The sequence below is a fragment of the Equus asinus genome, unplaced genomic scaffold, assembly GCF_041296235.1.
Source record: "Equus asinus isolate D_3611 breed Donkey unplaced genomic scaffold, EquAss-T2T_v2 contig_788, whole genome shotgun sequence".
NCBI lineage: Eukaryota > Metazoa > Chordata > Mammalia > Perissodactyla > Equidae > Equus > Equus asinus.
In genome coordinates, this window is record NW_027225502.1 from 116,652 (window position 1) to 131,288 (window position 14,637).

Here is a 14,637-nt window from a genome sequence, read left to right on the forward strand (position 1 = left end):
ATAACTACCTGTGGCTATCGAGTACTTGAAGTTACATTATTGTGACTAGGATTTATGGTTACCGATTTCTAACGGTACTGAAGTACCAGATTTTTAATTTTACTTAATTAAAATTAATTTTAATTTAAAAAGGCACTTGTTGCAACTCCACATTGGACAACACATCTATAAGAATTTGGCTGGAGAGAGGTTGCACAAGTACAGGGACCTGAAACCCTACCCACATGCACAACAGGTGCTGTGTGTCCAAACTCTCCTGGAGTTTATCTTGTAGTTGGTAACAACAATGATAGATGATTGAAAATTATAAATTATGTGACGTGAACCAATCCATGATTGGGAGTGGTAATCTGAGATGGCTACTTGGAGGAAATTACGTTATAAGAGAATCCTTAAAAATGAGTATAAAACAACTCAGTAAAGGAGAAGCGGATGAATACTTTTCTAGGCAGAGAAGAAAGCGTTTGAGTGAGAATTTACAAATTTAGAGAGATCCCATGGGCTTGCCAGGTATGATGATCCATTCTGCCCTCGACCATCATAAGATGACTCAGCCCAATTTCAGTTCTCCGTGCCCAGAGGTATAAGTTCGATTTAATTTGTTACTCTCTTGTCGTGCGATAATGACCTTGAATATGTAGCAAAATTCCCTGATTTTCAGAGGTGCAAAATGGGGGTGAAACATCACGATGACTTTAATATTTTAATTTTAATTTTAATATTAATATCCATTTTCAAAGAAGCAAGGGTGGCAAGTGTTAATAATTTACACATTGGAAGAAATATTGTTTTACTTGGCTAAAATATACATTGTAAAATCTAGGTGATGGATGTTTCTGATATTGTTCTACTTTTCTGTGTTTGAAATGTTTTATTTAAAAAAGTAAAACACACATGCATTCTCCATTCCATTCACTTCCAGGGTATTCTCCCAACAGAAATGGTGCCTTGACTGAGAATTCTGGTCAACCTCAAGGAAACCTCAGCCCAGGGTGGGGAGGGAATATCTTGATGCTCTGACCCATAAAAGATAACCATGAAAACAGGGTCTTGGGTGATGATGAAAGTTGGCCAACCCATGTCAAGGAGTGTTGCAACACAGTGAGGGGACAGCAGCAGCCCTGGGAGAATTACCAGAGGTGGCTCACAGGAACAATTGTCTGCCCATATCTCCCCTTCTAGACCATCATTCTCATTTGCTTGGCAGGATTCATGGTGCTCATCACTCGCTGGATCTGCTGTCTCCTGGCAAGCAGGGAAGTGTTGCTTGTCTTCTTACTATTGGGTTGTAAGAGCTCTTTGTATATTATAAATACATGTGCTTTGCTAGGGATATGTTTTGCAAATGTTTTCTCCCAATGACCGCTTGGTATGCAGAGCTCCTTTAGAGCTTAAATTAATAGTGAAATTATCTACATGACTCTTAGTGACTCACTCCCACATCCCAGATATTTCCGTCAACCCAAATGGTCTTGTGCAATAATAAATAACTCAGAAAACATATCCACCCACAACCAATTCCTGATTTCCAGTTTTTACTCAAATGCTCATACAATAGATACTCGTTCCTCAAGATTGGAAATAATGCCAGATCACCACATCCTCACCTTCATTTCTCTTCTCCTCTTCATTCTCTTCTCCTATCATCCCAGGATTCCATGGGCTATGATCTCAATAATTCCCTTGGAATGATCCAAACTTTCTTACTGCTGATATCTGTCTTGTAAAACTTCAAACCCAGAAGATCCTGGTTATCTGCCATGCCTTACCTGCTGCTGGTTTTATGTTAACTGCTAAGAAAAGCACATAACATATGTTGGTACCACTGTACATCCAACATTATCTACCTCAACTGGGAAACATCCATAAAGCCTGGAAATTTTACTTGCTTTTTATGTGTCAGTAATTTTGAGCCTGTTTTTAATATTCTCCACTTTCCTTATTCCTTCCAACATATTCAAAGTCACTTAACTTTCCTCACATTTCACAGAGAAATTGCTGTCTATAACTCCTTTTCTGTAGTGGTGAACCATTGCGAAAAGATCATCTATATTATGTGTCTCTGTCCCACCACCTCCTCAGATCCTCCACACTCCATCTGCCCTCAGTATTCTATGAGTGATTCCCTTGGTAAGGCAGCACTGACTCCTTTCTTACTAGACCCAAGGGAAACTTTTCATTATTCATCCTAAGTGATCCTTAAATGGAAATCTTTTAAGCATGTTTGCAACAACTTACAGATGTGAATCTTATGTTACAACTGTCAACGTTATAATATAATGTATATACGAAAAAATTCAAGTTACGAATGCAGATTATGCTACAGCTGAAAGGCACAAACTGGATTTGTGGAACCAATAAAAAAAAAACCCAGAATGTAAACTCTCTCATTATTAATTTTTATATAGATTGCATGCATGAATGATAATATCATGGTTATAATGGGTTAAAATATACTATTAAAATTAGGTTCAGAGTTTGTTTTTACTTTCTTAAAGGTGGCCACTAGAAAGTTTTGATTTCATGTTATAGAGTGTTAATGCTACTATTGGACAGCACCAGTCAAGGCAGGAGTGAAAATAAAGCACAGAGAAAGTGGTTAGGGGGGCCCGCTGGGTGGTGCAGCGGTTAAGTTTGCCCATTCTGCTTCTTGGCAGCCTGGGGTTCACCGGTTCGGAACCCGGGTGTGGACATGGCACCGATCTGCAAAAGCCATGCTGCGGTAGTCATCCAACCTATAAAGTAGAGGAAGATGGGCATGGATGTTAGCTCAGGGCCACTCTTCCTCAGTGAAAAGAGAAGGATTGGCAGTAGTTAGCTCAGGGCTAATCTTCCTCAAAAAAAAAAAAGTGGTTAGGGAACATTTTTCCCAAGAAAAGGAGTGTACTCTGCCCCACACTGCAAGAGGCAGTAAACACTCTCATTCACACACACAGACACACAAAATGAAACAAATGTCATCCTAGGGTCCCACCGCTACTTCTCAACTGGCATGAAGTTGCACTCCTACATAGTGCTAAATGGACTAATCTCAAGAAAGTAATCAGAAATCAAGATAATTTACCATTAGGAAGATCTAAAACCAGAGACTAAGGGTCAAAATTTTTCTTGTGAATTTTCCATCAATGGCTTCTGTTATTAATTCAATATGGGAGGGAGACTCTTTGAAGGAGAGTTCTTTTAAAACTCACTTTTTCTTTACTATGTAAATGTATACAAGATATGTAAAGAATAATTGAATTATACCAGCCAATCAATGAAAAGGAGATGATAGAATACAAATATCACTACTATAAATCACTATTGGATTAGCGAGTTGGTCAGGGAACAGATGACATTGGATTAATTTGGACCTCATTAGGATGATTCTGACTTCATGAACCATTATATTGCAGGTATTATGCTAGGACCTATGAAATAGCCATCCCCTCCCCACACACAGTTTAACTATCAAGGCCCACCAGCAGAACAGGTCCTTGCTGACAACTCCCCTGACTCCACCCCTCTGACAACACCTGGAGAGTTTTACACAAATCCCACCCTGTCACTGCATGCTTCTACCTGCCACAGACCAGGAAACGTTTCTACAAGGCTCATGTTCTGTGCATGCCCAGATCTGGGGATGACACTTCTCCTTAGTGTGAAGAAAAGGATCAGAGTGCAGACCCTGTGAGCTGAAGCAATTAGGACAAGGACTGGGGTTTGTGACAGAGAGAAGAGAACCTTTAGAGGGAATCTTCACTAGGGTCCAAGAAGCCCCAGTGATTCCTGGATAGAATCAAAGAAGACGCTTAAGGACAGAACACATAGGTTTGGGTGTGATTCTGCTTGGGAATGCCTGTAGGATGACATATGTGACAGTGGTAAAGCATTCAACAGTGTTGTTCATTCTTTTATTCATTGTATGTCATGGAGTGCTTTCTACACACATCCGGGCACTAGCCTCACCCTCTGGAGCTTATGAACAGGGTCAGAAGATTTTTTAAATTTTATTTATAATGCATAGATACAGTGCTTATGATATGCTAGGTGTTCCAAGCATTTTACAGACATTAACTCCTTTAATACTCTCCATGACTTTACAAAGTGGCTATGCTTATCATTATTGCATGATGACATTATTGACAGATGAAGAAACTGAGGCACCAATGACATAGTAATTTGCCCAATACACATATCTAGTAAGTGACTGTGCTAGAATTTGAGCATGAGATGTTTGCTCCATTTTCTATGCTCCTAATAGTGATATTTGCTCTCTAAAGACTTCACACATTGAAAAAAATTGATCAACTTATCCCTTTTCTTGGTGTATTCAATAGCCTATCTTATCTGTTTGAAAAATATAATACCTGCATAGAAACTATTGCACATACACACCCAAAAACATTTACTATGTATCAGGGGACTTTTGGAGAATAAGCAAAAAAAAAAAAAAAGAAAAAGATGGGCAACAGATGTTAGCTCAGGTGCCAATCTTAAAAAAACATAAAACTTAGACATGATCCCATCGCCTTGGCTGTATTAAGTTGTTCAGAAGCCAGTAACTAACCACATCGTGGTTACATGAGGATATGCACACCAGGAGGCAGGGAGTATTGGGAGCCATTGTGAAGAACCCATAGGCCAACATGAGGCACTTGGGTCCATAAAACAGGAGACCCTGGAAGGTTTAATGCCAGTGGATGACATTAGATGAATATCTGAATTTCATTTAATTTCAACCCTTTAAAGATGCAGGCCTGACTATGAGGCCTGGTGGGGCAGTGAATTTCCCAAGATCACAAAGCTGAAACCCAGGCCAGCTTTGAGAGATAGTCCATGGTATATCCCACGCTTTCCTGTAATTATTTCATCTGTAAGTTTGTGCATCAGAGACATGTGACACTAGCCCACAGGTGTTATAGATGTCATCTCATATACACCTGACCATGTGCCTAGGTAGTAGTTTTGAGCATCATCACCATTGTGCAGGTTGGGAGAGTGGGGAAGCCCTGAGAGGCACAACGGCTTTTCCAGGACACAGGACTGGTAGAAAAAAAGAGGTCTGAATTCAGTTCTGCCTCCTCAAAGCTGGAGCCCTGGCTTCATCCCCAAGGATCTCTGGGCAGGGTTGTGATGGATATTTGTGTACAGTTATGGAGATGACATGAGCAAGGAGGATGAGCAGTCAAGAGCCCTGAAGGCTCAATGCCTCAGCACAATGCCTTGGGAGCACAACACAATGTCTGCCTGTTTAGCACTCAGCAGAGTGCTGTCCATTTGAGCATTCAGCACAGTGGTTGGTGAGCACTCAGCATAATGCCTGCATGTTGAGTACTCAGCACTGTGCCTTCCTGTGACAAATAGAAACGACAAGCAATAGGATATATTGGAGAATATGAGGAAGCCACTTGGTGTAAACTTAATTTGGCCTGACTTTGTTTTTTTCCAAAAGGGTCTGAGCACAGCCATTGAGCACGCATTGTATATCTGCTTTAAAACATTTACTATGGCAGACCTACCTGCTGTTTCCATCAATCACCGTGCCGACAGAGCAGTCTCATGACTGTTGTAAAAGGACATTTCAATCCTGTGTGAAACATCCTGTTTGGGGGTATATAACCACTCTGCGCACCCCACTTCTTTGGTGCCCTTTCTTCCTTTGGGAAGAAAGGGCCCAGGCCATGGTCCTCACATTTTAGCTCAGAATAAGCTCACCCAAATTTTCACTTATAGATTGGTTATGGATTATTTTCATTGACACCTGTGAGAACTCAGCACTGTGCATGGTGCTCACTCAGCTGAGTGCCTTCCTGGTGAGCTCTCAGCACAGTGCCTGGTGAACATTCACAAAGCTCATGCCAGGTGAGTGATAAGCACAGTGTCTGCCTGGTGAGCATTCAGCACAGTGACAGCCAGGTGAGTACTCAGCATAGTACCTACACTGTGAGCATTGTGCAAAGAGGCTGGTGAGCAGTCAGTACAGTTCCTATCTGGTGAGGACTCAGGATATTGCCTGTCAGGTGAGCACTCAGCAAAGTACCTGGTCAGCATTCAGCAGACTACCTGGCTGTGGAGCACTCAGCAAAGTGCTAGGGGAGCACTAAACACAGTGCTTCATGAACATGCAGCACTTCCCATATTTGCATTCTTAGCCCTGGCACCTCCATTCCCAGGTCTCTTTCTCTGAGGCCACCAACAGGATTCTTCCTCAGGCACCTCTGCTACACATTTCCTATGAAGGGAAGAGGAAAAACCTGAAGACACTTTTTCCCTCTCTGACTCAGTAACCCACTCTTCTCCACTCCTACCTCATCCCTCCTAGCCCCCAGCATCCAGAGAAAAAAATGAAATCTTTTGTCTGGGGCTCTCCAAACAGTGAGATGACCCCCATATCTGTGCTGATCCACATGACCCTCAACCAGTGAGCCATCCCATGGGAGATAATTAAATAGGGGGAGACTAAAATTCCAGTTCTAGTTTCTTGCTTATACCATCACAGTAAGTGATTAAAGGCTTAACTCCTTCATTTTGGGTTTGTTTTTTTAATCAGTCACTCTGACACCTGGCAGTTCAGCTGTCTCTCTCTCAGCCCAGCTGATCTCCTGACACTATCTTTATATAATTGTGTTACAAGATTCAGGAGGATAAAAGACAAGTTTAAATATTCTGTTGGAGGGGCTGGCCCCGTGGCCGAGTGGTTAAGTTCACATGCTCTGCTGCAGGTGGCCCAGTGTTTCGTTGGTGTGAATCCTGGGCTCGGACATGGCACTGGTCATCAAACCATGCTGAGGCAGCATCCCACATGTCACAACCAGAAGGCCTCACAACAAATAATATACAACTATGTACCGGGGGGCTTTGGGGAGAAAAAGGAAAAAAATAAAATCTTAAAACAAAAATTCTGGTGGAGAAGTGGAACATAAACTTTAAAAAAGACAAAGTAAATTTGGAGAAAGGAAAATAAAAATTCTAAAACTGACAAGTAAAATAATATTAAGAACTCAACTGGTGTGTTTGAAAGTGCACATCTTAGAAACAGCTAAGGAAAAATTAAGAAGCAGGATAGATTGTTGGAAAGAAATCCAGAATAAAGTCCAAAGAGGCAAAATTTTGAAGAAGAGAGAGAGAGACCATGAGAATGAAATAGAAATAATACTAAAATGCATTCAGCTATTACCACAGGTTAAAGGGACACATGGGCAGCAGCAATATTGAACTGAAAATGACTAAGCATTTTTAAACTGGTGAATGACTACTCCATAGAAAAAATAAGCTCAGTGGATCACAAGCACAACACAAAACAAATTCCACATCTACAGTGAGTATAATAAAATCACAAAAAGAGTGGAATGAAAAGACAAAGAGAAAACCTGAAAGCAGTCAGGAGGGGGCAAAAACAGGAAGGAGAGGAGGAAATAAGGAAAGAGAGAAAGAATAAATTCAACCAATATCTCATTTTTCAACAGCAAAAATGGAAGCTGGATCACAGTGGGAAAAAAATAGCTTTAATGTGCTGAAACAATACAATGGCAAACACAAGAACTGTAAAGAAAACAAAAATATCTTTTGGAAAATAGCAGAAAATGAAAACATTTCTAGAAAAAAAAAACTGAAATTTATCATGAATGTGTTGGGAAGCAGAATTTGCTACCTCAAAATGTGTATTTTTGGCTTGATTATTTTTTAAACGTTTTTTAATTTTTTTCCTTTTTCTCCCCAAAGCCCCTGGTACATAGTGGTATATTCTTCATTGTGGGTCCTTCTAGTTGTGGCATGTGGGATGCTGCCTCAGCGTGGTTTGATGACCAGTGTCATGTCCATGGCCAGGATTCAAACCAATGAAACACTGAGCCGCCTGCAGTGGAGCATGTGAACTTAACCACTTGACCACGGGGCCAGCCCCTTGGCTTGATTATTTTTAAGAACAAAAGACCAAGAAGATCCTTTGACTTTCCTCCTAACCTCCTAAAGGAATTTAAGATAGAAGGCCTGTTCCAGGAAGGAGCTCTCACCATAGATAACTATAGTGTAATATGTATTATGTGTGGCAGACAGGGAGGAGCCTAGCAAGGCCCATTTCATCAAAACCCTCCTCATGTCCCACACTCTCTGCCAAACATGGCAAACATTTGTTGACCAAACACTTACTTTTCCTTCTCTTAGTGAATTGCCTCCCTCCTCTTTGAAGTCTCAAGCCACTACCCTCAAAACCCTCTTTTGTCTTCAGCTGAAGTATTTAAGGTATTTCAGGTGGTGGCTCCAGCCATTTTGGGGAATTACTCAGTTTTCCTGGGCTTCTCCCATGTATACACGTTCTTACCTTTCTTTGATTTTCTCCTGTTATTCTTTCTCATGTCAATTTAATTCTTAGACCAGCCAGAAGAACCAAGGGGAATGAGGAAAATTTCTTGCTCCCCTAAAATATCAAACTGAAGGATAATAGTGAAGGATATTTTTTGAGAGAAAGGGAGGAAATCTCATGATGGAGAAGTAGGAACAACTTAAGAACAGCAAAATTAATAAATATGTGGGTAGCTCCAAATAAATAATCTATAAAACAAAGATAATATGTGATAGGCTTCAAATATATATTTTCATAGATTACATTTATAGTTTTATAGTTATATGATAATTGAAGAACACAATAATAATCTAGAAGTCAGAAAGGGGTAAATGGGATTCTTGCACTCTCTTGGAAGAAGGTATACATACTAATTAATGTTAGACCTTGATAAAGTAGGGTAGCCACTAAGATAATAGGAAAAATATTTACTCCTCTGAGAAGAGAGAGCACACAGGAATGAGAAGGGAGTATTACTAGACATGTGGTGGAGGAGAAGGAGCAGGAGGAGGGAGAGATAGGGGGAGGGAATTCAGGAGAAAAGGGGTGTCTGTAAATCCAGAGGAAAGTGTTTCAAGAAGGAGGAGTGTTCAATTGTATAATATGTGTCAAATGCAGCTGAAAGGTTGAGTGAGATGAGAGCAAAAACTTAACCTTGAATTTAGCAAAATGGAAATCATTGGTGACCTGGAAAAAGCCATTTCGGTGAAGTGATGTGGAGAAAACTCCTGAATTGGTTCAGGAGAGAACCTGAGGGGAGGCAGCTTGAATGGAGCAGAGAAACAGAATGGGAAATGGAGAGGAATCTGGGGTCAAAGGAGGTCTGCCTGTTTAACACATATTAGGGCATGTTTGTACATGGATGTTGGCAAGGAATCATCCCAGATACAGGACTACAGTACTCTGAGATGCAGCCTGAAAGGACTTCCAAGCCCAATTTTACTCAAAGTTACCACTTTAGGTCAAGATGGTGGCATAGGCAGACTCTGAACTCACCTCCTCCCGTGGACACAACAAATCTACAACTACCCTTGGAAAAATTAACCCTAAGAGAGAACTGAAAACTGGATTAAAAGAACCCCCACGAAAAGGGACAGGGCTGACTGAAGTGGAAGAGGCAGAAACTCCTTTCTGGAGAGAAAAAGACCACCTTCTAGCAGAGATGCTTCACGGCCAGCAGGGAGTAACCTTAAGCCTAGCCTCCCCAGGCACCTGCAGCAAGAGCAACATGAACAGAAGGGCACATATAGTGCACACAGGGGACACTCCTGGAACATTTGGAACTGGTGATGAGAGGGAAGCAAACTGCTGGACCTCATAAGGCATCTCTTATATATGCCCACCTCTCCAAGATCAGGAGATGTAGCTGGCATACATGATACATAGATATAAGCACAGAGAAAGAGGCAAAATGAGGAGATAAAGGAATACATTCCAAGTAAGGAAAGAGGATAAAACCCCAGAAAAAGTACTAAATGAAACAGAAATAAACTACCTATGTGACAAAGAGTTCGAACAAAGAGTCATAAGGATGCTTGTTGATCTTGGGAGAAGAACTCAGTGAGAACATCAACAAAGAATTGGAAAATATGAAAAATAACCAGTCGGGGGCTGGCCCCGTGGCCGAGTGGTTGAGTTAGCATGCTCCACTTCAGGCGGCCCAGTGTTTCATTGGTTCAAATCCTGGGTGTGGACATGGCACTGCTCATCAAACCACGCTGAGGCAGCGTCCCCCATGCCACAACTAGAAGGACCCACATTGAAGGATATACAACTATGTACCAGGGGGCTTTGGGGAGAAAAAGCAAAAAAAAATCTTTAAAAAAAGTAATTTAATTTAAAAAAGAATCAATCTGAAATGAAGAATACAATACTAGAAATGAAACCTTCACTAGAGGGACTCAATAGCAGAGTAGATACAGAAGAATGGATCAGCAAGATGGATGAAAGACTAGAGGAAATCAAACAAGCTGAACAGATAAAAGAAAAAAAATTTAAAAGAGTGAGGGCAGTCTAAGGGACCTCTGGGACAACATCTAGCATACTAATATCTGTGTTATAGGTGTCCCAGGAGGAGAAGAGAGAGACAAAGGTGCAGAGAATCTATTTGAAGAAATCATAGCTGAAAACTTTCCTAACCTAAGGAAGGAAACAGACATCCAAGTACAGGAAGCATAGAGAGCACCAAATAGGAGAAACCCAAGGAGGCCCACACCAAGACACATTATCATTGAAAGGTCAAGAATTAAAGATGAGCGAGAATCCTAAAAGGCACAAGAGAAGGGCAACAAGTTATATACAGAGGAAACCCCATAATGCTATCTGCTGACTTAGCAGAAACTTTACAGGCTAGAAGGGAGTGGCACGATATATTTAAAGTGCTGAAAGGAAAAACCTACAGCCAAGAATACTCTACCCAGCAAGTTTATCACTCAGAATGGAAGGAAAGATAGTTTCCCAGACAAGCAAAAACTAAAGGAGTTTATCACCAAGAAACTAGCTTTACAAGAAATGCTAAAGGGACTTGCTTGAGTGGAAAAGATAAGACCACAAATAAGAATAAGAAAATTACTTTTTAAAAACCAATAAAATCACTGGTAAAGGCAAATATACAATAAATGTAGCAGCTGATATGAAGGTCAAAAGACAAAAGTATTAAAATTATCTCTTTCCATGATAAGAGGGTAATGGATACACATGCAGAAAAAAGAGGTTAGATATGATATCAAAAACAGAAAATGTGGGATGAGGGGAGTAAAAGAGTAGAGCTTTTAGGGCCAGCCCAGTGGTGCAGTGGTTAAGTTCACATGTTCTGCTTCAGCGGCCCGGGGTTTGCCAGTTCAGATCCCAAGTGTGGACCAATGCACCACTTGTCAAGCCATGTTGTGGCAGGCGTCCCACATATAAAGTAGAGGAAGATGGGCATGGATGTTAGCTCAGGGCCAGACTTCCTCAGAAAAAGAGAGGAGGATTGACGGCAGATGTTAGCTCAGGGCTAATCTTCCTCACAACCACACACAAAAGAGTAGAGCTTTCAGTAAGAGGTCAAACTAAAGAGACCAGCAACTCAATATTGACCATGATACATGTAGACTATAATATACGAACCTCGTGCTAATGTCAAACCAGAAACCTATAATACACAAATAATTAATAGAAAGGAACCCAAACATAATACTAAAGAAAGCCATCAAACTATAAGGGAAGAGAGCAAGAGAAGAAAGGAACTGAGAAGAATTACTAAAACACCCAGAAAAAAAAGCAACGAAATGGCAATAAGTACATTCTTATCAATAGCTACTTTAAATGTCAATGGACTAAATGCTCCAATCGAAAGGCATAGGGTGGCTGATTGGATAAAAAAAGTCAGTGGATACAGAGGAAATTATTAATAAATGCTATTTTGTATCAAGAAAGAAAAAGTACCAGCTCTAAAAGAGAACACGAACACCTTCCCCATTAGCTCTTTCAAGAACGCACTTAAGGTTAAAGCAGTGCCCATGCCCACAAGTCCCTTTAGCTCATTATCAGAACACTGCACACTATTTGTTGACCTTCACTGGAAGAATGGCTGCAGTGGACTTGCCGGGATGAGTTCTCTTACATATGAAGGGGGATCAGAATAAATAGTCTTAGTTGCAAAATGATATATTCTCCTGGTAAGAAAATAGATTCTTCATCATAGTAAGTGTGGTGGCCACAAGATCATACCAGCTACAGGGAGCAGAACTGACCAATGGCCCCAGCTGCTGCTCTGAAATCCATCACTTCTTTGTGCTGAGGCCACGCCTCCCACAAGCTCTTCCCAGCCCATTACTGAGCTCAGCAGGGATAGCTTGGCTGCCCTCTCCCTGAAAGTGAGCTGCAGGATTCCTCTATTGGTTGACTTTGGTTCAAGGTTGTCCCCTCTTGAAAAACTTTCCTTTCCTCAAGTCAGACCTCCATCAGAGTCTGACAGCCCTGCCAGCTTCTCTAACTTCCACCACAATTTCTCACTGAAATATTTCCCCGCCAAATGCTTGTCATCTCTTGGAGGATACAGATTAACGTTGTAAGCAAAACAAGAAAATACTCAGTTTCCAAAAAATTTTTGCATCTATAATAACATCTATTCCTTATAAATATCCAATACATTACACAAAAGGGAAATTGTAACCCCCACACTTTGGATGAGGAAACGAATTAAGTGATTTAGCCAAGGTCAATTACCTTATTTTTGTTCAGTAGCTTCTCCATTTCCTAGTCTTCCATGATCAGTGTTCAGAAAAGAACTTTGAGTCTGCTTTCCCTTTTGATTATTACTTCCCTACTATGGACAACAATAACACCTATAGTTTACTAAGCAGGCACTGTGTAAGCACTTTGCATATATTCAATTTTTCATTTAATCCTCACAACTCAGGGAGGTAGATACATCCTCCTTTATATATATGTGAGGAAATAGCTCCCAGGAATCAAGTGACCTGCTCAGGTCACTCACCTACTAAGCAGAAGGCCTAGGACCAGCCCCTGACTCTAAATCTAGTGCCATTAGCACTTATCATAACACATCAAATCTGTCAGCATTTTACTAAGCACACCTACATTCATTAGGAAGTGGGATGGGCACCCACCAGCAACTCCCCCTGCAGAGGTCTGGAGATGACAAGAGCCAGGGAAAGGAGGAGGTGGTGATAGGAGGTGACAAGGTACAGGCAAAGGTGAAGATGAGTAACCTTCTCCCAACTGCTCCATCTCAGGTTGCAGAAGAGTTCCTCATGGTCACCTGTACTCCAAGGGGTCTTATTTCAAAGAAAGTATGGGGGGAAGTAAGCTTTTATTTAAGAGGTTGCAGCAATTATTTTCGCAAATAATTCTCATAAAAATGTTAGGAGATGGGACCCAGCTTCCTCCCACCTGCCAGCCATGGAATAGGGAAGAAAGTATTAGACACTCAAGCTTCTCCATGGTCCAATCTTTAGCCTCCTCTCCAGCTTCATCTACCCTCATACTCTGTTTTACTTGATGCTTCAATACAGCAGCATCCTTACCGTGCTGTCACATATCACTGTACATTCAGTCATGTAGCTCACTGTCTAGTTCAACCTTCCTTCCCTTCCCTTGGCGAACTCTCACTCATTTCTCCACATTTCAGCTCAGCCACCATATACTTCAGGAAGTCTTGCTCAACAACCGAATTGAGAACTCCCAGAGGACACCTCCTCTGTGTTCCCCTATCCTACCCTCAGTGCTTACCTCGCCTCAACATTTCCCTTATTACGTGAGATTATCTCACACCAGAGATACAAGCAATATTATCTCCTTAAAACCTCACTCATACCACATCACTCTGGCCCATAAAGTGCTTCAAGAGGAATCCTATGGAAGGTAAGAGAACATATAGGCCCCATGCTCTGGCCTTTAAGGCCCTAAATGGCCTGGTCCCTGACCTTCTCTCCAAACTCCTCCTTTGTCCTTGCTTACTGTCATGCCACTGTCTGTTTTCAGATCCATCACCCTGCCAAACCCTCTCATGCCTTAAGACTTATTTCCTCAGCTCTTAGCACAGTTGTTCCTTTTTATTCTCCAGGGCTTTGTTTGAAAGTTGCCTTCTTACAGGCACCTTCCATCTCCACCTCTAGAACTGTCATCCTTTCCCATTGTTCCCTATTTCTTTTCTTCACTGCAACCACGGAATTTTATAATTAAGATATTTATTGACTTATTCATTTATTGTTTTCTTGTTATTTAATTCTCTAATTTAGTGGAAAACACACCCTCAACTCTTCATGCTCCTGGAAAGCGCAATCCAGACTTTTTAATCTGTATCCTTCCAGAGTGTTTGGTGCACTGTTACATCCTCAAATGTGCCAAGTAAATGAATGAGCAAGCAAAGTTCAGGAATGACACGAAGAGAGGGAATTACAAAATAGCAGAGATGTAAAGAAATTAAATATTAGTGTTAGTTTCCATAATAACTTGCATTGAGGGAACTCTGAGTGCTTTAAAAATATTAATTTACACTCTGTTCACAGGAAGAACTCATTATCTCTAACTTACGAGCAAAGAAAGTCAGCCAAATGAAGCGACTTTTCCAAAAGGAATATAATGCATTAAATAGGGAGCTTGGTCTAAACTCTGAATAGCTTTATTTTATACCCTGTCTTGTTCCCAAAGGATTTTCGATGGCTTTGAAAGACACAGACAGTTACACAATTTAGAGTGTTCACAAAAACAAAACAAGCCAGTTGCTCAGGAGAAGCACGATTATTCCTGGTACAAGGTCTGAAAGAAACTTCTTTCTTGGGTCCACACAAAGGGCATCAAACCACATC